Source organism: Pinus tabuliformis, chromosome 9, assembly GCF_031772625.1.
Source record: "Pinus tabuliformis cultivar Carrire ecotype Pingquan chromosome 9, CPIR1, whole genome shotgun sequence".
Taxonomy (NCBI): Eukaryota; Viridiplantae; Streptophyta; class Pinopsida; order Pinales; family Pinaceae; genus Pinus; species Pinus tabuliformis.
This window is the reverse complement of record NC_142307.1, coordinates 2,010,833,199-2,010,857,231: the sequence shown is the minus strand read 5'-3', so window position 1 is coordinate 2,010,857,231 and position 24,033 is coordinate 2,010,833,199. Positions and strand designations below refer to the sequence as shown.

The following is a 24,033-nucleotide window of genomic DNA, read 5'->3' as shown; positions in this document are numbered from 1 at the left end:
TGGGGGATGTTGTTATCAAGGAAATAGGGAGCCACCATTGGTGGTCAACTTCAAATGGATTATCATACGTCACCATTTTGTAATTTGATGGGACCCCCTTCATTCTTTATAGAGAACCTGCCTACCCTCATCATGTGGTCAAGCTGGGAGCAATCCCATATTATAAGACACGTGAGATTGAGAAGCCTTCCCCCATTCTCCCTTCACAATAAATTTGTATTCTCAAGCGACAAAATCAAAAAGCACAAGGGAAGTGGAAGCCCAAAAAGAAATACAAGGTTGGGAATGTGGTCTTGGTAGATAAAAATCCAATACCGTCAAGATTCACGGGAAAGTCGGGGAAGATTGCTACTACATTGTCAAAGTTAACGACGAACTTTGGTCGTGTTGCATTCATTTTGTCACAAGTATAAGGAAGCAGTGATCAAAATTTTTCAAAGATCAGAATCATCAACCAACTACATGTTGTATCATTGTGAACCCAAATTATGCAAGTTGTAATGTAAATGATGCTACTATGACCGTTTAATTATGTAACAACCTAGGTAAGCCTTTGAATTTGGCAATGAATTTCATCTTAAGAGGTTTTTTAACCTCACCGAATTATGTGTGTTTCTAAACACGGATAATTGGCAAAGTTTTTTTCTCTCTAGCTTGAACCCCAAAACTAGGTTGAAGTTCATAATCAAAATCTTAGGTGAGTCCTAGCGTTATATAAGGTCTTTGTAAAAGTGGTTTGGGTATAATTTAAGTTATTTGGCTAAATTATTTTATTATAAATCACTTGGTCTACTAGATCATATTGTGTCACCGAATTCGGTAAGTCATTGAGGGTATATGTGTAAAGGTGTATTCCCCTTTTGAGGGTTGAATTTGTAATATTTGATGTAAAAAAATATTTTAGTGCATGGTCCCTCATACTTAGACATCATGGCTAAAATATTTGGAGGTGGAAAAAATAATTAATCCCCTCTAGTGTCAATTAATTAATTTTTCTAGCAGAAATAAAATTAAATCTCAAGCCAAAAAATTAAAAACAATTAGAGTCAAAAAAATAATTTTAGAAAGTTTAATTTTCTCCAAGTGCAAAATGTTGAAAAAAATCGTGGGTCAAAAAGAAGTCAATTTTTGGAGGTCCCCCACCAAGGCAAAAATGGATTTTTTTTTGAAAAATCCCAACTGTTGCAAGTAACTATCAATCCGAGCATACCATCCTCTTGTTGGAATATAATCCTAACATCTACATTTATTTTTTAGCCTAAGTATCCTTGACTTAGCCACATGCACTAAAAATCATGTTCACACTTGGTTTTTGGTAAACTAGCTCGGTGGACCAACTTTCCCTTGTTTTTTGCCTTTAAAGGCTTAATATTATGGAAATATTGGTCCAACCACTTTCCTAAACCATTTAGATATCTAAGTGCATGTTCACACCTAACCACACCTCATCCACTTGAGTTATTTGAGGATTGGCGCCCCACATGAAGATTCCCCCTTAAATCAAGGGATTTGGTCCCCCGGACCATTTTAACATGTTTTAAAGTTGCCTTCCTTGGGAAATGCACCCCTCCTCATGCTTTCCTCGTGGCTGATAGTTGGCATAGGTTGCCTTGAGTCATTGTTGCTATTTTAGGCCTCCCTTTAGCTTTTCTTAGCCTTTTCTAGTTTTTTACTAGTTTTTTTCCTAGTTTTCTAGATTCGGCAATTTCTATATAACCACCTCCCTTTGGGATTAGAGGTTTGGTTTCTCATGTATTACTATTCTTCATTAATTCAATACGTCGATTTTATGGAGCAAATTCTCTCTCCTCTCTTGAATATCAACAAATTACTTGTGTTTAATTTAACTAGAATTCTAGATCTATCAGAGTTTCTATAGGAATTCTACATGGTATCGGAGCTAGTTCGAATCTAGTGGATTGTACACGGTTTTATTTGCAGGTATAGATCATCAGGAGGCGCAGCAAGCAGCAATGGATCATCTCTCTCAACCCACAAAACTCATTCTAAATCCTTTCAATTACTTCGAATGGAAGACAGAGATCACTCTGCTCCTCCGAAGCAAAGGGCTTTACAGGGTAACAATGGGAACGGAGACTGAACCGACTTCTGCAGCGGAGAAGATCAAGTATTTCAATAAATTAGATGAAGCAATTGGGCTGATATGCCTATCAATTTCCAGAGAACTCCTCTTTCATGTTAGCAGAGCCACTACTCCCGATGCGGTTTGGACCACATTGGAAGGACTATTCGGCAAGCAGGATGAAATGAGAGTGCATCAACTGGAGAATGAACTCATATCCCTCAGTCCAACTCATTTCAAAAACCTACAAGAATACTTCACCAAGTTTAAATCCCTCCTCGTTGAACTTGATGCATGTGGAGTCAAGAAAGAGGAAGATCAACTCATCCTTTCGATTCTCTCGAAATTAGGCCCTGAATATTCCGTATTTGTATCGTCTTTTCAAGCATCTAAATTGACTCAGGAAAAATGGAAAATGCCTCCATTGAATGACTTCATTGCAGCATTGACTCAAGAGCAAGCTAAGTTAGTCCAAATGGGTGCCATCAAGCGTTCAAAGAACCAAGCACTTGCGGCTACTGATGCTCCAAAGAGCAGTGGAAGAGACAAGCAAAAAGGGAAGGGTAAATTTAATGAATCGAAGAAGGAGAGACCCGTACAATCTTCAGAGAGCTCTTCTTTGCCTAAGGGTAAGAAGAAGAAGGAAAGAACACTTTGCAGCTACTGTTCCAAAGGTTTTCATCCCGAATAAAATTGCATGAGGAAAACAATCAATGAGATGGCTAAGCAATTGCAGCAGCACAATCTCACCATGCCCGAGAATGCAAAGAAGAAGGATGATAACAAAACGGGAGATGGGAGAGGGAGAGAACGAGATGGTCATGCTTTAATGGCTATCACATCCACTCCATCAACTTGGATCCTTGATTCAGGTGCATCGAACCATATGGCTGCATCAAAAGATGAATTTTCCTCCATCGAAGAAAGCACCAAATCCCCAATTTACTTGGGAGATGCCACACCCGCAAAGGTGCATTGGAGAAGGAATTGTAGACCTTGAAGGGGGCTGCTGCTTCATGTTCCCTCGTTGTCCGCAAATCTTCTCTCAATATATCAGATCACTCATTCCGACTCTGGAAGGAAGGTGGAGTTCACTCTAGACTCCGCAATGATTACCGACATTTCCACGGGCTCACAACTTGCACATGGAATTGCAGATCACGGTTCTCATTTGTATTTCTTCTCCCACTTTGTTCCTAAATCTATTAGCACTGTATTTCTATCACAATCTAATGATATCAGCAAGTTATGGCATGAAAGATTTGGCCATCTAAACTATAAGTACTTGCATCAACTCAGCAAGGAAAACATGGTAGAAGGATTGCCCGCTATTAAATTCACAAGCGGTGTATGTCAAGGATGCATTCTTGGCAAGCATCCGGAGCAAAAGTTTGACAAAGGGAAGGCACAGAGAGCTTCTTCACCTCTTGGGCTGATTCACAGTGACATCACAGGCCCATTCCCGCAGCCTTCAATCAGTAAGGCTCGATATGTACTCACCTTCATAGATGATTTCTCTCGCTTTACTTGGGTATTTTTTCTGAAATTAAAATCGGAAGTATTTGAATGCCTTATAGAATTTAAAGCACTTGCTGAGAATGAGTCTGGGTGTAAGATTAAGATACTCCGTACTGATAATGGGGGGGAGTATGTCAACAAAGATGTGCAGCAACTTTGTATTGATGCAGGTATACAGCTACAACACACAGTGCCATATACACCATAGCAGAATGGTGTCGCGGAGAGGAAAAACTGGTCGTTAAAAGAGATGGCCAATTGTATGCTACAGTCCAAATCATTAGCTCCTAAGCTATGGGCTGAAGCTATTAATTGTGCAGCATACATTCAGAACTGCATTCCTCACAAAGCACTCAAAGGCACCACTCCATTTGAATGTTGGACCGGTAAGAAACCAAAAGTGTCGCACTTTCGCATTTTTGGTTCACGAGCATGGGCTCACATTCCGACAAATAAGAGGAAGGCTTTGGAGCCTCAAAGTGTTGAATGTATCTTTGTTGGATATCCTGACAGTGTCAAAGGATATAGATTGTTGGACTCTCACACTAAAAAGTTCCTTGTAGCTCGAAGTGTGAAGTTTGAAGAAGAATCACTGCATGATTTTTCAGCAGACCCTGCCGAGGAACTGCTTGTTGCCACTAATGAGGAGTCCGAAACTTCTTCGAGCACTTCAGAGCAGCCATCAGAGAAGCCTCTTGGGTCTGATTCAGAGGATGAGGAGCAGGTCATGGCTGCTCCAACTCAGCTGCCAACTTGGGCAGAGAAAACCCTGCAAGATGCGGGTGAACTAGTCAGTGATCCTACGGATGCGAGAAGGACTAGATCACAGTTTTTTGGGGCTCCTCAAGCCCTGGATGCCACCGAACCATTGCTTCCCATACATTGCTATATGACACTTGGTTCAGATCCACAGTCACACTTTGAGGCTGTTGGAAACCCACTTTGGGAGGCTGTCATGGATGAAGAGTACTCTACTCTCATGGAAAACAACACATGGGACTTGGTTCCACTTCCGAAAGGAAGAAAGCTTGTTCGATGCCAATGGATCTATCGAACAAAGATTGCTGCAGATGGTGAGATCAGCAAGTACAAAGCTCGACTTGTTGCAAAAGGATACTCACAGGTACATGGCATAGACTACACAGAGACATTTGCACCTGTTGCAAAAATGGACTCCATTCGACTAGTTTTAGCCATTGCTGCTTCTCGCAGATGGGAAGTTCATCACATGGATGTGAAGAGTGCATTTCTTCATGGAGATCTCAAGGAGGATATATATATGGAGCAGCCACAGGGATACATTTAGAACTCTTCCCTCGTTTGCAGATTAAAGAAATCTTTGTATGGCCTAAAACAGGCTCCCAGAGCCTGGTATGCAAAGATGGATTCTTTCCTGCTTTCCATTGGATTCATTCGATGCAAATCTGATCCGAATGTTTATTTGCTGCAACATGATGATTCCCTTTTGCTGATAGTACTTTATGTAGATGATTTACTGATGACAGGGAACCTTACCTCAGCTATTGATTCAGCAAAATCAACATTGCACGATCGATTTTCCATGACAGATTTGGGACTGTTGCACTACTTTCTTGGTCTTGAAGTTTCTCAGTCTACTTCAGGGATCAAGATGGCACAGTCTAAGTATGCATCAGATCTACTTGTCCGCTTTCAGATGACAGAATGCAAGCCAGCAGCATCTCCCTTTCTTTCGGGGATCAGATTTGAGGATGCGGGTACTACACCTTTGGTGGACAGTACACTGTATCGACAGTTGGTTGGGAGTTTGTTGTATCTTACTCACACCCGACCTGATATATCTTTTGCAGTAGGAGTTTGTTCCAGATATATGCAAGAGCCCCATGAGCTTCATTGGAAAGCTGCAAAGAGAATCCTTAGATATGTGAAAGGTACTTCCAGTTTTGGTATCTTTTATGCTGCAGATTGCCCACTTTCACTGATTGGGTACACAGATTCTGATTGGGCTGGCGATGGTATAGACCGCAAGTCCACCTATGGTTATGTTTTTAGCTTTGGTTCAGGGCCTTTTTGCTGGTCTAGCAAGAAGCAATCCACGATTGCTTTATCTACAGCCGAGGCAGAGTATAGAGGTGCAGTGAATGCAGCTACACAGGCTGTTTGGTTGCAGGGGCTTCTCTCCAAGTTTGGTATTCAATATCCACTTCCGACTGTCATATTTTGTGACAATCAGGGGTCCATTCAGATATCGATTGATCCAGTTCAGAGGCAGAGGACCAAGCACATCGAGATTCACATGCATTACATCCACGAGCTGATCCGTGACCGAGTCATATCACTGCAGTATTGCCCCACTGAGCAGCAGGTTGCAGACATCTTCACCAAGTCTTTCACTGAAAAGAAATTTTCAGAACTGAGAGCTATGCTTGGAGTGGTGGAGACAACTGAGTAGGCCCTTCTGGCCACTTAGCCCTTTTTTCCTCCTTTTGGGGGGGGGTTTCCCACGAGGTTTTCCCTCTTTCTTCATTTTATGAGGATCTTTTATTTATTGTACCTGAGTACCTAACATGGCATCTTGGCCAGGACTCAGTTTAGATAAGTGAGTTAGGATGAAGGGGGGGTGTTGGAATATAATCTTAACATCTACATTTATTTTTTAGCCTAAGTATCCTTGACTTAGCCACATGCACTAAAAATCATGTTCACACTTGGTTTTTGGTAAACTAGCTCGGTGGACCAACTTTCCCTTGTTTTTTGCCTTTAAAGGCTTAATATTATGGAAATATTGGCCCAACCACTTTCCTAAACCATTCAAACATCTAAGTGCATGTTCACACCTAACCGCGCCTCATCCACTTGAGTTATTTGAGGATTGGCGCCCCACATGAAGATTCCCCCTTAAATCAAGGGATTTGGTCCCCAGACCATTTTAGCATGTTTTAAAGTTGCCTTCCTTGGGAAGTGTGCCCCTCCTCATGCTTTCCTCGTGGCTGATAGTTGGCATAGATTGTCTTGAGTCATTGTTGCTATTTTAGGCCTCCCTTTAGCTTTTCTTAGCCTTTTCTAGTTTTTTACTAGTTTTTTCCTAGTTTTCTAGATTCGGCAATTTTTATATAACCACCTCCCTTTGGGATTAGAGGTTTGGTTTGCTCATGTATTACTATTGTTCATTAATTTAATACATTGATTTTATGGAGCAAATTCTTTCTCTCCTCTCTTGAATATCAGCAAATTACTTGTGTTTAATTTAACTAGAATTCTAGATCTATCGAAGTTTCTGCAAGAATTCTACAGCTCTGGGTGCCTGCTTGAGCCCATACAGGGCTTTCTTTAATCTGCAAACATGAGTTCTCTTCTCATGAGTTTCGAAGCCTTCGGGTTGTTCTATATACACCTCCTCTTCTATCACCCCGTTCAAGAATGTTGTCTTGACATCCATCTGGTGAATCTCCCATCCCATTTGAGCTGCTAGGGATATAACAGATTTGATAGAGGTGTAACGGGCAACTGGGACGAAGGTCTCTTCATAGTCTATTCCTTCTTTCTATGCGTACCCCTTTGCCATGAACCTAGCCTTGTACTTCTCTATACTGCCATCTGCAGCATACTTGATCTTGTAGATCCATCTTGATCCTACAACTGATCTATCCTCTGGTCTAGGTACTACTTCCCAGACATCATTCGTCATGATAGAGTTGTACTCTTCTACCATGGCATCCACCCAAACTTGGTGTTGAACGACTTCCTGAAAGCTAGAGGGTTCTTCAACCTAAGTTACTAATCCCTGGTATCTCTCAGGTTGCCTACATTGCCTTTTCTTAGTTCTAGGAGCTCCAACAAACTCCTCTGCATCCCTGAGTGTTTGACGTACTTCTCTGTTGGTTCTACCACTGGTGGTGGGAGGCTCAATCAACTCCTCCTCCTGATCTTGTCGTTCCATCTACTGAGAACTATCAAGATTCCTCCTTCTAGGGAAATACTAGTATTGGTCACTGTACTCGAACCAGGTGTCTGTCCTCCTGCCTGTCCTCCTTGCTGCCCTTGCTGCTCCTAGACTAGTGGAACATCTACTAACTGACCTTCTGCTGGCATCTCTTGAGATTTCCTAAAAGCTCTATCCTTCATGAACTTTGCATCCCATCTCACTACAATCTTCTTGCTGCTAGGAATGTAGATTTTGTATGCCTTTGAGGTCTCACTATATCCTACGAGATACCCCTTTTCTGCAATCTGATCCAGTTTACTGCACTTCTCGTCTGGAATGTGACAATATGCCACGCTTCTGAATATCCTGAGATGACTGACTTCCGGCTTCTTCCCTGTGAAGACTCCTTCGGGCGTTTTCTTCCCCAATGCTCTATGAGGAGTTCTATTCTGGATATACACTGTTGTGTTGCAAGCTTCTGCCCATAAAAACTTAGGTAGATCCTGATCATACAACATAGCTTTGGCTGCCCCAATAATAGTTCTATTTTTCCGCTCTGCTACTCCATTCTGCTCCGAATTATATGGAGTTGTCCACTCTCTTTTGATGCCCTCCTTTGTGCAGAAATCTGTGAAGTCTTTGTCCATATATTCTCCACCATTATCTGAACACAATACCTTTATCTTTTTCCCTGTCATATTTTCAACGAGAGCCTTAAACTCTCTGAATTGATCAAAGACCTCATCCTTGGTCTTTAAGAAATAGATCCAGGTTTTTCTAGAGTGATCATCAATAAAAGTGACGAAGTATTCGCCACCACTAAGAGCTCTTGTGGACATTGGACCACAAATATCTGAGTGTATCAATCCCAATACACATTCTGCTCTATTGTTACTTTTGGAAAAAGCTGCTTTAGCGTACTTCCCTAGCACGCATCCTCGGCATAAGTCATCATGCTCACTACTAAGGGTTGGTACTCCTGTAACAGTCTCTTTGAGCATCCTCAATGCTCCATGGTGTAAGTGTCCCATTCGCCTGTGCCATAATTCATTTCGTTCCTTTTCACCATTATAGTTGTTGCCTATTAGTGCCATTGGAGACTCAAGCTGCAACTTATACAATTTGTTGCTTCGAGTCCCAATTTGTCTCTTCTTCTTCTAGCTTGGATGTTTAACATATACTTTCTTTCCTATGAAGTATACATCGTATCCCTTGTCTTGTAACTGGGACACTGAAATTAAATTCATTCCTAATCCTAGCACATGCAAAACATTGGTGGCTCGAATGTTGGTCCCTGCTTCTGTCTGAAATGCTATGGTGCCTCTCCCTACTGGAGTACATTTCGTTCTGTTTCCCATAGTAATCTGGAAGTCCATTTGTTCTTCTTGATAGCTCGAGAAATGTTCTCGTACTCCAGTCATATGAGCTGAAGCCCCGCTATCAATGTACCAAACATTTGCTGACGCTGAATTTGCTAGGCATGCAAATTCTTCTTCTAATCTGGTAGACAACTCTTAGACACTTTGAGTATCCATTTTTGTGCGATTTTCAACTGATTTTGGACGCTACCTTGCCCCAGCAACTATTGCAAGAAACAATTGTGTCCCACTAGAGAAACCCCTCTTCGTTGAATCTTTTGTTGCATTGTTCCTTCTACCGCTGACAAATTTCGATCTAGAAATCTTACCTCTCTGTCGACTCACTCAGAGAGAGCTTTACCACGAAAATCTAGTCCTCTTGGCTTGAACTGCGCAAACCCCCTGGGGATTTGAATTACTGCCCCTGCAGGAATTTCAAATTCCTTTCTTCCTTCAACACTGGGTCTTCTGGCTCTTTTCTTCTTGCTTTACCTCAGCTCTGATACCATGTGAAAATTTCTAAATAGAAATCCAACTGCAGTGATTAATATTATTTCTTCTACTTATTAACTCAGAAATAAGTTATTCACAGTGTTCTTACGGCAAATATCAAAATAAATTCTACTGCAACCTTCACAATTAAAATACTACGGAAAGTAAATGCAAAGAAAAATACTAGCACAAATACAACCACAATGACACAATTATTTTTGGACAATCGTCCCCGGAAAAACCCAATGTGGGAAAACTGGTGCAGCAGATGAGGGTTTCTTTATTATTCTTCAGCAAAAATCTCATGTACAAGTTACAACCAGCAGAATAGAATAGGATTCTCTGTGAGAAAATTTACAGACGCTTCCTGACAAGTTTTTGATCCAGGAGAAGTGCTCCTCTTCCCTCTGCGTCTCACTATGTCCCAGCATCAACTTTCCCACGTTGTCCCAGCGTCAAACTGCCCCACGTAGTCCCAACGTCAAACTGCCCCTGCGTTGTCTCTCCCTGCATCACAACTTCTGCGTTGTCCTCCCTCTACTCTGCGTCTTCTTGCACTCCTGACTGATGCTAATTACCCTCACTCTCTTTTCCACCTGCAACTCTCCCTCTGATTCAATTTTCTCTTGTCGAACTTTGACTAGTGAGAAAATCGATCTTACTCGGGCAACTGAGTATCTGCCTCTGGTGTATCCTCCAAGTGCCCATCAAGCCTCCTCTTATAATCCTCTAGTTGATCAATCAACAACCCAGATTAGATCCTAATCAATGGCTAAGATCATATTGACTTGATCTCCGCCTTCTTCTAGAAGGTTCACCCACAATTTAAATTAATACCCATTAATTATTTTAATTTCCTAAGTTTAGACTTAGGGTCCCATTAAAAATAATTAATTATTTTAATAAAACGTCTCCTAGTGGAATTTCCCAAAACGATTTCTGGGTATTGAAGAATGCATGTGTCTAAGCCTCCCTGCGAAATTTAAGACTTAGAGCACATCCGATGCTACCAGAAATATACATGGAAGACAGTGAATCAAAATTGTGCATAGCAAAGTACAGCTTAAGAGGGAGTTGGTCACATTGTAGGTGACAATGTCGAAGTTACAGGTTGGTATCCAGTATGAGGATAGGTTGGAGGGTTTGTCCAACTATAGTCCATGGAAGGAAAGGATCATGTTGATCTTGCAGGTCAACAAGATCTGGGAGTTCGCTGAGAAAGTCATCAAGAAGCCAACTAACCCAAAGGAGCTAGAAGTGTACGAGGATTTGGATACGACGGTGAGATTGATCATCCTAGATGGTGTGAAGGATGCCCTAATACCTCATTTGTCCGGGAAGAACACCACACATGAGATGTGGATGACTCTTCAGAATTTGTTCCAGAATAAGAACGAGAACCGGGTATTGGTATTGGAGGATAAGTTGAAGTCCACCAAGATGATAAAGGGTGAAGGCGTGACTTTGTATCTGACGAGATTGTCTCAAGTCAAAGATGAGCTTGTTGTCATCGGTGTGACTATTTCAGATGGAGATATGGTGAGGATTGCCTTGAAAGGGTTCACCGAGGAATGGAATCCCTTCATCAAAGGAATCGTTGCCAGAGAGAAATTGCCAGACTGGAATAGGCTGTGGGATGACTTCATTCAGGAAGAGTTGCGAGACGAGGATCTTCATCCAAAGAAGAAGACTTTCGATGATGACGTGGCACTTGCAGCGCAAATGAAGGGTAAGCAGAAGGACTTGAGTAAGGTCAAGTGTTTCAACTGTGGCGAGATGGGTCATTTTTCATCGAGATGTCCGATGAAGAAGAAGGGAGATGACAAGAAAAAAAAGGAAAGCAGGTCACCAGTGTTGCCACATCTGTTGAGATAGACGATCTCGCCAAGAGATTGGAGGAGGAAGACTTTGTTATGATCTCTCATTTCTCGCAGGGTACTATTAATGAGGATGCATGGTACGTGGACAGTGGTGCGACGAAACATATGACAGGGTCACAGGAGGATTTTGAGACTCTAGCTGAATGGGACTCGAAGTTGCACATTGTTGTTGGGCGACAAGATGAGTGATGTTGGTCCAGGATGTACTGTTTGTACCAGGACTCATATATAGCGTAATTTTTGTCTCGATGATCGAGAAGAAGGGGTTTGAGGTCTTGTTCCAGGATGGGAAGGCAAGACTTAGGCCTAGAGGCTCTAACTCCATTGGTATCATGCTTGGAGTTAGAGAGCACGGTCTATATAGGCTAACGGGCAAGCCTATGGATCATGAGAAGCAAGTGGAGCAAGTGAAGGTTCCAGAGAAGCAGGTGCAGGTGTAAGCTTCAGAGGAGCAGGTACAGGTTCCCGAGAAGAAGGTTCACCTTCCCGAGAAGGTCCAAATTCCAAAGACTCAGAGGGAGTTGAGTTCGAGAGGGAGCTTGCAGATTCAGAGGGAGACATTGCAGTCCAAGAAGAGCGCCTAGTCAGTGGGGAGCAAGCGTGCTCCTATAGCTACCAAGAGGGAATCATGGAGAGAGTGGAAGACGTTACAGCAAAAGAAGAAGAAGCAAGGCGCTTCCAGCAGTGACAGTGACAGTGACACTTCTAAGGGGCGTAATTCACAGAACATGGATTGCTGCAATTGTGAGCACCAAGAGTTGGGCAAGTGTTGCAAGTATTGATGATGATGATGTGTTGCTTCCTAGTCTTGGAAGTACCTCCCTCGTTAAGAGGGAGTGTTGATTTTTTAGTAGCTTGGGAGGTACTCCAAGCCCTAGGATTCGGGGATTGGAGGACAAAGCGCCACACGAGTCACTTGTGGGCTTGGAACCCAAGGCTAGGGTTTTGCACCAAATCATGTTTTAGGCATTTCCATGAGCACATTTCTACATTTGATGGCATGAGATTATAGAGGGTGGAAAGGAGAATCCAACGCTTCGAGAATCATCGAATTCCGAGTTGTAGAAATGGAGATATGAATTTTTGAAGGTATTTTTTGGGGATGACACCATAAGTGTCAAGGTCGGCCTAAGGTTATGTTAGGCTTATGACAGTTGGACAGCGCCCAAAATGTGACGTTTTGGAGCCCTTCATTTATGGTATAAATAGAAGGTGAGTGTGAGGCTATTCCTCATCCAATTGTGCAACATAACACATGTGAACAACTCATTGAGGAGAGAAGACTTCACTACTTGGGCCACAGCAAAGAAGGAGGACAGGAACAGGAGGCCGAGATCTGTTCTAGGGCATTGTAAGGAGGCTAAACTTCAGAAAGGAGGGTAGAAGGCATGTTCTTGGAGGCCGAGGTAGTGGAGTGGAAGCAAGGATTGTTTTGAGGGTCGTGGGAAGGGTGTTGACCCTTGGTAAGCCTGTTGCAGCTAGGAGGAGGCTCATTGTAGCAAGTCGCGACAAAAAGAAGGGAGGTCGAAGGGCTGTAAGGGGCTCGAACAGCCCAGAACTTCAGCGTAGGGTATCCTCCCCTCTTATAAGGGCAACTGCAGCAAAGAAGGGCAATTCTAGGTAGTTTGCAGTACTGTTAGGGACTGCGTTGTGTGCCCTAACCAGACCTAGAATTGCAACAGTCAAAGAAGACCCTAAAACAATGAGATGGAGTATGCATTTTGGGAGCATCTTGTGTGTCTTGGGTCATAGTTTGTGACCGGTTTTGGATCAAATTGTTGGGCATCCTGTGGGAGCCAATTGGAGGCTTGATTGGGTGATCGAAAGTCTTCATAGGTGCAGATCTTGCAGTGTAGTATTGGGCATCATTGGTCTGGTGGAGGGCAGTGTGTTGATAGCCCAAAGTAGCCCTAGACAAGCTATCTTAAAGTGACGAAGAGGAGCTGAAGGTTGGGTGAATATTGGTGTCGAAGTGCAGCACTTTGATGGACTAGAGTGACTGCTAGCCTGGCAGATTAGAGCTTGGGAAGTGGCCAGTCCAGAAAGCAGATTGGATCAACCCGTGTACATGCTACAGAAGTGACGTGCAGCAGTGTTAGGTGGTAGCCCTCCTAGAGTCTCGATGTGTTGTCCTTTGAAGGACTAAGGGGTAGCTAGTGAGAAGTACAGAAGCGAAGGACCGCCAGGGCAAGATACGACATCGAGTCTGCGCAATATGTTTGTCATTGTATCTTGTATACCATAGACTATGCTATTATTCAGATTTGGCTTAATATAACAAAGATTGGGTTGTACATTATTGTACAATTTTGTTAAAAATTGTGTATACTTGTGCATATGTGATTTACTGCTTTATATTTGTCGATGTGCAAAGTAATTCTAGTTGAGATTCTTGGTTTGGTAGCGTCAATGATTTTAAGACTCTAACCTAGACCCAAGATCGTGGAAATTCAACACTTGCCTGACACTACTCCAGAACAAATTGACCTTCACTACTACAAGTTAATTTGACCCTATGGAGGTAATTTGGCCCTCTGGAAGCAATCGACCATCCTGTTCGACCCTGTCTCAGCCCACACGTGCGACCTAGAGAAATTCGATCTCCTTTGGCAACTCGCAAAACTAGAGAAATAACTATTAACATTCAGTATTTGGGGTTTGACAGTGCCAATCAGACTCTTTGTGCAGTGAGGCTTGCTACTACTATAGTCTGGGCCCTATTTTCGCAGGACATTGGGCAGGATCAAGTTTTCTGGAATTCGACCACTGCAGTATTGATCAGCGGGGAGTAAAACTCCTTTCAAAGTAAAAACAAAAAAAAAAAATTGAGACCATCCCAGGACGCTTGCAAGAGACTTAGCCCATAAGCTTCAGGACGATAAGCTGATCACAGTGGTACCATTCACTTGTCAGCCTCAATTTTCCGGCGGTCCCAAATTTTTCCGAAGTGACTTCAAGTGACCCCCGCCAATAGATTCTTGAGCTCGCCCTCTTTCCAAGAAGACTACTCTTAAGTAATTGACCGAGGTTTGTGTATGGTAGGTACCATATCTCAAGTCATGGCCTATGAGAAGATCGAGAGCCTTGAAAAAAGGTTGGATGAGTTCTAGGGCAATATGGACCGAATTACCACCACGCTTTCACAACTCACCAATATGATGCAGAGGTCTCATCAGGAGGAGAATAGTGTTGATGAACACCTCGAAGGAGAATCTAGCCATCACATTCACTTCCATGGAAATCACCAACATTCCCACCCTCGGCCACCCAAGCTGGACATGTACAAATTTGATGGCTCTAATCCTGCAGTATGGGTAGCACAAATGGAACAATATTTCTCCCTTAATGATATCTGCAAAGATCAAACTAAACTACGTGTGGGAGCCCTTTACTTGGACCAAGAGAGATGGCAATGGTGGCAGTGGCATCAAAAATGTTATCCCGAGAACATAACTTGGCACATGTTCTCAAAAGCCCTATGTGACCGCTTTGACAAGGAATCTAATTTTTTGGGTCGTCTCACTAAGCTCCGACAAACAGGCACAGTAAAAGACTACATTGCAGCCTTTGAGACATTGGCCATCAGAATTGATGGTCTAGGAGATGACTTCTACTTGGAGTGTTTCATCAGTGGTCTCAAAGAAGCCATCCAAGCCCATGTCCGGATGCACCACCCACCTACGTAGATGGACGCCTGCAAAAAGGTTGTCGAGGTGGAACTTGCCTTAGCTGCCCAGTCCACTCGTCCAAATTTCGTAGCCAAGGGACGTCCCACCCAGGCTCAAGGCCCTACCCAAACACTTAAGGTTCAAAAGGTGTCTCCAACAGAAATGGCTGAAAGAAGAAAACAAGGATTGTGCTACTACTATGATGACAAATACTCCCCGGGGCATAAATGCAAGGAACCAAAATTCTTTCAAATTGATGCTACTGATAACAGCTCATCTGAGGAAGCCCCACCCCTTGGGGGGCCCGAGGACGAAGTTGAGGAAACCCAGCATGACAATGATCTCATAGCTACGCTAGATGAACCAATTATCTCACTACATGATTTGGCGGGCATTTCTTCGCCTCAAACTCTCAAAATCCGAGGCTTTCTTAAACATCGACCAGTAGTGGTATTGATTGATAGTGGCAGCACTCATAACTTTATCCATAAGCGAGTCGCTGAAGTTGTTCATTGTTTTGTACGAGCAGTCTCTAATTTCCAAGTCCTTATTGCTGATGGGGGGACCATGAAATGTGAAGGCCGCTGCGAAAATATTAAACTTCAGATGGGAGACTACCACCTAAAGACCCACATGTTTGCTATTGAAATGGGTGGTTGTGACATTGTCTTGGGTGTTGAATGGCTTTGCACACTGGGCTCGATCACAATGGATTTCCAAGAGTTATATATGAGCTTTAAGCAGAATGACCACATTCATACATTACGTGGACTCCAGGTAGGTGCTCCTACTATCATCAGCTCGCATTGAATGGAAAAGATTTTGAAAAAGGGCCATCACGGAGTCATTGCCCAATTTAATGCCATCCAGGCCATTGAATCCACTACTCCTCATATTCATCCTGAGATGCAATAGGTCTTAGACCGCCACCAGCAGGTATTTGACAAACCTAAAGAGCTTCCACCCTCTAGGGGTGAACATGATCATAGCATCCCTTTGGTCCCAGGGGCCCAACCACCTAATGTGCACCCATACCGATATCCTTTTGCCCAAAAGAATGAAATTGAAAAAATCATCAAGGAACTCCTCAAAGCCAGTGTTATTCGTCCTAGCATCAATCCTTATTCATCACCAATGGTCATGGTGCTAAAGAAAGATGGAGAATGGCGCATGTGTCTGGACTTTCGGGCCCTCAACAAGCTCACTATCAAAGACAAATTTCCTATTCCAGTTGTTGATGATCTTCTTGATGAACTACATGGTGCTCAATTCTTTACCAAGCTAGATCTTCGCTCTGGCTATCACCAAATACGCATGAAGGAAGTAGACATTCCCAAGACTGCCTTCTGAACTCATGAAGGCCATTATGAATTCTTGGTCATGCCATTTGGTCTCTGTAATGCTCCATCTACTTTTCAAAGCCTCATGAACCACCTGCTGAAACCATATCTCCAAAAATTTGTCCTCATCTTCTTTGATGACATTCTCATCTACAGCCTAACCTGGGACAAACATCTTCAACATGTAGACCTGATCTTGCAACTACTCTGGAATCACAAATTATTTGTCAAATTGTCCAAGTGCTCTTTTGGCGTGGAAGAAGTCGAGTATTTGGGACACATTGTGGGTCGTGAAGGAGTGAGGGTTGATCCCAAAAAGATACAGGCAATGCAAGATTGGCCCCAACCAAAAACCTTGAAGAGTTTGAGGGGATTCTTGGGTCTCACTGGCTACTATCGCAAATTTGTCCGCAATTATGGTCGCATTGCTAGACCCCTCACTAATCTTCTCAAGAAAAATTCATTTCTTTGGACTGATGCAGCTCAGCAGGCGTTCGTGGCTCTCAAACAGGCCATGTGCTCCACTCCTGTATTGGCCCTACCAGACTTCACCAAATCTTTTGTGATTGAATGTGATGCTTCCAGTACTGGTATTGGTGTTGTATTAATGCAGGAAGGTCGACCATTGGCCTTCACCAGCCAACAATTGAGTGGAAAACATCTGGGTCAATCTACTTATGAGAAAGAAATGATGGCCATCTTACATGCAGTAGACACCTAGCGGCCATACTTATTGGGGCGACGTTTCCAAATCCGCACGAACCATTAAAGCGTAAAATACTTTTTGGAGCAATGTCTATCATCGACACAGCAAAATAAATGGCTGGCCAAAATTCTGGGATATGATTATGAGATAATTTACAAGAAAGGGTGTGACAATGTAGTATTTGATGCTTTATCGTGCCAATTTGAGGATGAAAGCACCTTGCTATCAATCTCTCTTCCCATACCAAATTGGATTGAAGAAGCCCACAAGGAATGGTTCTCACACCCTTCTCTCTCCCAACTTATTAATAACTTGAGAGAAGATCCTAATTCCTCAGCTGACTACTCTTGGAAGGATGATATTCTTTGCTACAAGGATCAAGTAGTTATATCGTCGGCATCCACCCTCAAAACCCGCATTTTGGAAGAGTTGCACTCATCTCCAACTGCAGGGCATTCAGGCTTTCAGAAGACTTATGCTCGCACTCGTCGTTCTTTCTTTTGGACTGGCATGAAAAATGACATTCTTACTTTTGTAGCTGAATGTGATGTGTGTCAACGCAACAAAGGAGAAACAGTCAAGTTACCGGGAACCTTACAGCCATTGCCACTCCCTGCCTCTGTCTAGACAGATGTTTCCATGGATTTCATCACTGGTCTCCCAAAGTCAGGCAACAAATCCGTCATCATGGTGGTTGTGGACAAACTTTCTAAATATGCTCATTTTTGTGCTCTACCCCACCCATTTACCCCCACTTTGGTGGCTCAAGCTTTCATGGACCAGATCTTCAAACTGCATGGCATGCCAACTTCCATTGTGTCTGATCGCGACCCCACTTTCACCAACAAATTTTGGCAAGAACTTTTCAAGCTACAAGGCACGCAACTCCAACTAAGTACTGCCTATCATCCCCAAACCGATGGTCAAACAGAAGCAGTCAACAAATGTTTGGAGACATATCTAAGGTGCTTCACTTCAGAAAAGCAGCATCAATGGGTACAGTGGCTACCTTTAGCTGAATGGTGGTATAATACTAACTATCATGAAGCCACCAAGATGACTCCATACGAGGCAGTGTATGGCCAACTCCCACCTTCACCTATTTCTTATATCCCTGGATGTTCTAAGGTGCAGGCAGTTGATCAACTCCTACAAAACCATGTTGCCATGATAGCTCATCTCAAAGATAATCTACATCAAGCTCAGAATCGAATGAAGCAACAGGCATACCAGCATCGTTCCGAGCGCACATTTCAAGAAGGGGATCAGGTATTCCTGCAACTGCAACCATATAAGCAAACATCTCTCAAAGAAAAGGGCTGCCAGAAACTAGCACCAAAATTCTATGGACCTTATCAGATACTTTAGCGCATTGGAGCAGTCGCCTACAAACTGGCCTTGCCACCAACTTCAAAAATCCATCCAGTCTTCCATGTATCATGCCTCAAGAAAGTGGTGGGGAACAATTGCAGAATTCAAACCAGTCTACCCGAATTGGATGAGGAAGGCTCACTCTGGCTCCAACCAAAACAGGTCCTCGATACCCGTGAAAGACATCTCTGCGGCCGCACAATCAAGGAAGTCCTCGTCAAGTGGAAAGACACCTCTCCAGAAGATGCGACCTGGGAACCAGCCACTATTCTTCAGCAGTTTCTACAGCTTCAGCCTTGAGGACAAGGCTGCTTTTGATGGGGAGGGCATGTTAGGGTCCAACCCTAACCCCTTTATTTATGTAATAAGCCCAATGGGCCGAGTCATAGTCATAGTTAGTTAGAGAGTCAATAAAGCCCGTATTAATAATTGTAAGTGGTTGACCCGCATTTAAGAAAGGGACCACAGTTAGTTGCAAACGGGCCATAGTTAATAAATAAAGTGGTTAACCCATGTTATGCAAAGGACCACTAGTTGTTAGGTTGTTGGAGGTCATTTAGCTATAAATAGTCGTAGTTAGTAAGGGAAAGATCATCGAGTCTTATTTGTAATCGAGCTCTGCTCTGCTGGAGGTTGCCCCCTCAAAGAGGCAAGTGAACATTGAATCTATTTCTGAATAATAAAATACTTGTTGTTTTTCTAATTTTATTATGTGTTTTGGGTTATATTTCTTCGCATTTCTGGTATTCTGAAATTTCTCGCAGGTCAAGAGTATAATAATAACTCAGCCTCCTCTGGCAAATTGACCTCCTTTGGCAATTCGGCCTCCCTCTGTGAATCATGCTACCTCCAACAACTCGCTTTGACCACTCGCACTACCTCCAACAATTTGCACTTGAAACTGGCAATTCGATCTAACCTTTTGACAACTCGCACTAGTAAACTGGAAAACTCACATAGTCAAACTTAGCCTCCTTCGTAGAAAATAATTCGACCCTTGCTGAACCTCCTTCTGGAACTCGGAAGCTGGAAGTATTTGTGAAGACTAAACTCTAACAAGTTTCTTCTTAATCAGTACTGTTGAAACCCTCCTAATGTCTCTCTGAAAATTCACCCACTCAACGTGTCTCCAAAGCTACCCATTGATTCCCTTTACAATCTCTCATTCACAAATCAATGGCCATGATTAGAAGTTCACTTGATCCAATCAATGGCTAAGATCAACTTCGAAACTTTCTTGAAGCTTCTAGAGTTAAATCGATCTTATCTTAACTGATGTCAATCAATTATCCACCTTCCCTAAGTTTAGGCTTAGGAAATATTTTAAAAAGCACAAATTGACATAATTGAGATATTTTCCCTAGGTGAAACTTAGGAAAAATTACATGGGCTTGGAGATAATTAATTCCTCTAGCCTCAACGACACTTCTCAAGACAAAAACACTTGTTCGAGCTACAAAATCTAACACTCCCTCTTAGCGAGGAAGATGTTCTTCACAACACCCAACTTATCCCTGAAGCAAACAAGCTTTGCTTTCCCCAAGGCTTTCATTAGAATGTTTGCAACTCGTTGATCTGTAGGAACATATTGTAGTCAAACCAATCCACGTTGTACATAGTCCCTAATGAAATGGTATCTTCAACCTATCATGATATACTGGATTCTCAGATAGCTTGACGCAACTCTGATTATAACAGTGGATAATGGTCGACTCCATCCTCTAACCAAACAGTGCCAATAGCAACTTCCGAAGCCATATGGCCTCACATGTAGCCATGCACTCTGCTTCTGCAAAGCTTAATGCAACAAACTTTCGCTTCCTGCTATACCAAAAGACAACCCCTGATCCAATGTTGAAGAAACACCCTGAAGTGCTTTTCCGATCTACTACAGTGCCTGCCTAGTTTGCATCAGTATATCCCATCAACCTTACACCATCTTCCTGAGTGTATCTCGACCCATACTCAATTGTCCCTTGTAGATACCGCAGCACATGCTTTTTTGTTGTCCAATGCACTCTCTTTGATTCCATGATGAACTAACTAAGAGTGTTGACTGCAAAGAAAATATCGAACCTTGTGTTGACCAGATACATGAGAGAGCCAATAAGTTGTCTATATAAGGTGGGGTCCACTACCTCCTTTGACGCATCAATCTTCTTCCAATTGGTTATCATAGGTGTAGACATGGGTCTACAGTCCAACATCCTGAATTTCTTCAAGATCTCCATAGTATATCTCCCTTGACCAAGGAAGATCTCCCCATCTGTCTGCCACACCTCAAGTCCTAGAAAATAGTGCATCAACCTCAAATCCTTCATCTCGAACTTTGTTGTTAAGTCCCTCTTGCAGTCTTCTATGAGCCCTGGTGACCCAGTCAAAAATAGATCATCCACATAAAAAATGAGAATGAGTGATTCACCTCCAAGCATGAGAGTAAAGGTTTGAATCTGCCTCACTCTTCACAAAGCCAATTTGCTGCAAGTAACTATCAATACAACCATCCCATGCTCTGGGAGTTTGCTTGAGTCCGTATAGCACTCTCTTCAACCCGCATACATGGGTTTCCCTCCCATGTGTATCAAAACCCTCTGGTTGTTCGATGTACACCTCCTCTTCTATGACTTTGTTTAGAAACACCATCTTGACATCCATCTGATAGATCTGCCATCCCATGTATGCTACAAGTGAGATCAGTGGCCCTAATGGAAGTATACTTGGCCACTAGAGTAAACGTCTCCTCATAATCTATTCCCTCTTTCTAAGAGAACCCCTTGGCCATGAACCTTGCCTTGAACTTTTCTACACTACCATATGCAGTGTGCTTGATCTTATAGATTTAGCGGGAACCAACCACTACTTTGTCCAACAGTCGAGGCATCACCTCCCAAACATCATTCAACATGATAGAGTTGTACACCCCCACCATAGAATAGTGCCACACCTGATGTTGTGTAGCCTCCCGATAACTGGAAGGCTTATTGTCAATGAGCTCACTCATCAACGCCTTGTTCCCAAAATATCTCTTTGGTTGTCTCTTGTCCCTAGTGCTCAATCTAAGAGCTCCCACAAACTCATGTGCATCACTCAACGTCTAAAGCACCTCTCAATTTATTCTCCCACTAATTGTGGGTGGAGCTTCAAGCTCCTCATCTTGTTGTTGCTGCTCCACATGCTGTGAACTCTCCTTTGCACTTCTACTTGTACTCGTACTAGTCATTGTACTCATACTAGTGCCCTATGCCTAAGATCCCTGTTAATCCCTTAGAGCTTCTATTGGATAACTCTGATCAATTGTTGGTAACTCGCGAGATCTCCTAAAGGTTTTCTTCTCCTGGACAAATGAGGACAAACTTTTTCTCCTATGGGCTACCAATTTTTGGTGGGTAACAGGGACAAATAGTGTCATTATCAAATTTCTTAGACAAATTTAAAAAACAAAAGAATGCTTTAATGGAAAAGTTGCTCAACTTGACAAGTGGTATGGTGATTTTGTTCGAGAATTGATTTCAAAACTTGAGGAATGTTCCAAATCGATTGCCTCTTTTATGTCCAAGGGGAAAAAAGAGTATATAAATATTGCTCCTAAAATTTACAGGTGTGAATAGATTTTGGGACTTCCCAAACCGCCATTAATTTCTCAATTATTAAACAACTTCTCCTTATGGCAATCATATTTGAAGGAATGAGTGAACAAAGAATCCATCACATGCAAAGAAAGACGCTTATTCCTAATTAATATGCAAGGATACTATTCCTATTGTTAGATGATAGTTGATGAAAATTGGGAAACAAGCAGATTTTTAGATGTAATTGTTATTTAATAAACTTTTTTATTCGTTTGAATGGTTGGAAAATTTTGTACTCAAGCCTAGATATTATTATTAGCTTTGAATATAATTTGAAAAGAATGAGCTCTTTTGGTGTATCAATACCTGTGTGAGTGAATGGCCATGTAACAACATTTTTGTGAGTTGTATGAGCATTTTATTTATTCAATTTTATGAGAATTTTTTTCCTTAAATTTGCCTTGATTCATCAACAGTGCACGAGTAAGATATAAGCTTGCATTTCTGTTTTTCGAATACTTCCTCATTAGTCAATAGATAATGTGTGTGCTTAATGATTATTGAAGTTAATGATTTTTTCTACAGCCTTTGTAATCTATCTCTTCTCTTACATCTACTTATTTGAGTAATTTTACACTCCTAGCCAAGATAGATAATTAAAATAAGTAGTTAGGATAAATTTTATTTAATTATTTTAGGAGTTTTAACAAAATATTATATTAAGCTTATCCTCTTCTGAGGATTTGGAATCAAGTTTCAATTCTTTTGGTGGCTAACCGAGCCCACATATCGTTTGGAAACTACTACACCAAATGAGAGTCAATCTAATTGGGATTGGCCATCGAATAGTTTTCCACTGTTGAAGGAGGAGTTTTTCCATTTGTCAACTTGTAGCTAAAAGATGGTTTTATTGTGTGACCCAAGTATATGAGAAGACATTGGATGTATGACCTTAGGATCCTCCTCAACCAATTCATAGTGTGTTCTCGTCAACTTTAGGTTGAGACAAATCACCGCATCCCACATCTCGAAAAGACTTGCCAGTTATGTCACTTACAAGACATCAAGTGAAATGAGAACCTCATCTTCAAAAGTCTTATTTCTAATGAGATTGGAGAATGAAGCAAACCAATTTGGTTCATATCACAAATATCCAACATAAATGGGATAACATAAAAGAATCTGTAAGGATTTAATATAGCATTAAATAAAATATGAGAGATTATGATAGAATGATGATGTTATAATGAGGGCCCATACAAATACCTAAACGGACGCCTTTTCATTAAAATTCATGAGCTTTAGTTAAGACATTTCCTTTCATTAGGATGTGTCTCTTCATTAATTATTATTTAGTATTTATATTATAGATTTATGTTTATTATGGGATATTTCTTGGCCTCTACTAGGACTCTAAGAAGCTCCCTCTCCACCTTCTTCCACTATTCATACTAAAGATGCTTGGCTCTCTACATGAAGGAAATGCTAGATCAGAAATCTTGAGTCTTGAAAAGGCCTCCTCAACAACTTCCATCAAGTATATCATCTCTTTCTACCCCATTATCTTGTCTGCAAGTGGCAAAAGGCTAAGGCCCAAATCAGTTCAAACTCTACAGCAATGAGACTAGACTTCTCCTTGAACCCACACACAACAAGTCAATCAACCTCCACAAGACTTTTGGGGAGCTCCAATTCCAAATCTCAATACAAATCCACTTGGATGAAAAACATTCCAACTCTATTTGGCCTCAAATCCTAACTCACTTTGTACAAAGTAGTGCTTACCATGTCCAATTAAATACCAGTCTTAGATTTTTCCTTAGGAGAGATAGATCACATCAATTAGGGCTCCTCCTAAGATTGATGAGTCAAGTCCCCCTGGGTTTGAGATTCTCTAAACAACATCATCAAGACTAACATTGATTCCTATGCAACAATAGACAAAGACAAGAATACCCCTTTCCCATACTTTTCCTCTACTCTCAATTCCATTTATGATGTTGATCTAGGGCCTCATGGTTTCTGCCAGAGGAGAAAAAGGAGGGGCCGGGGGGCAAGGTTTTCATTATATACAATATTTCACCACTATATTTCCACCACTATATATCCACTACTACTCCCCTTCGGGCTTGTTTCCCAGCCTT

The 24,033-nt window shown here is 42.1% G+C and overlaps 1 protein-coding gene across 2 annotated transcripts in view; it reads right to left on the bottom strand.

Moving 5' to 3' along the window:
• Positions 1 to 24,033, bottom strand: part of LOC149157129 (putative folate-biopterin transporter 6) — a 231,688-nt gene that overhangs the window by 139,426 nt on the left and 68,229 nt on the right. The window lies entirely within an intron of this gene.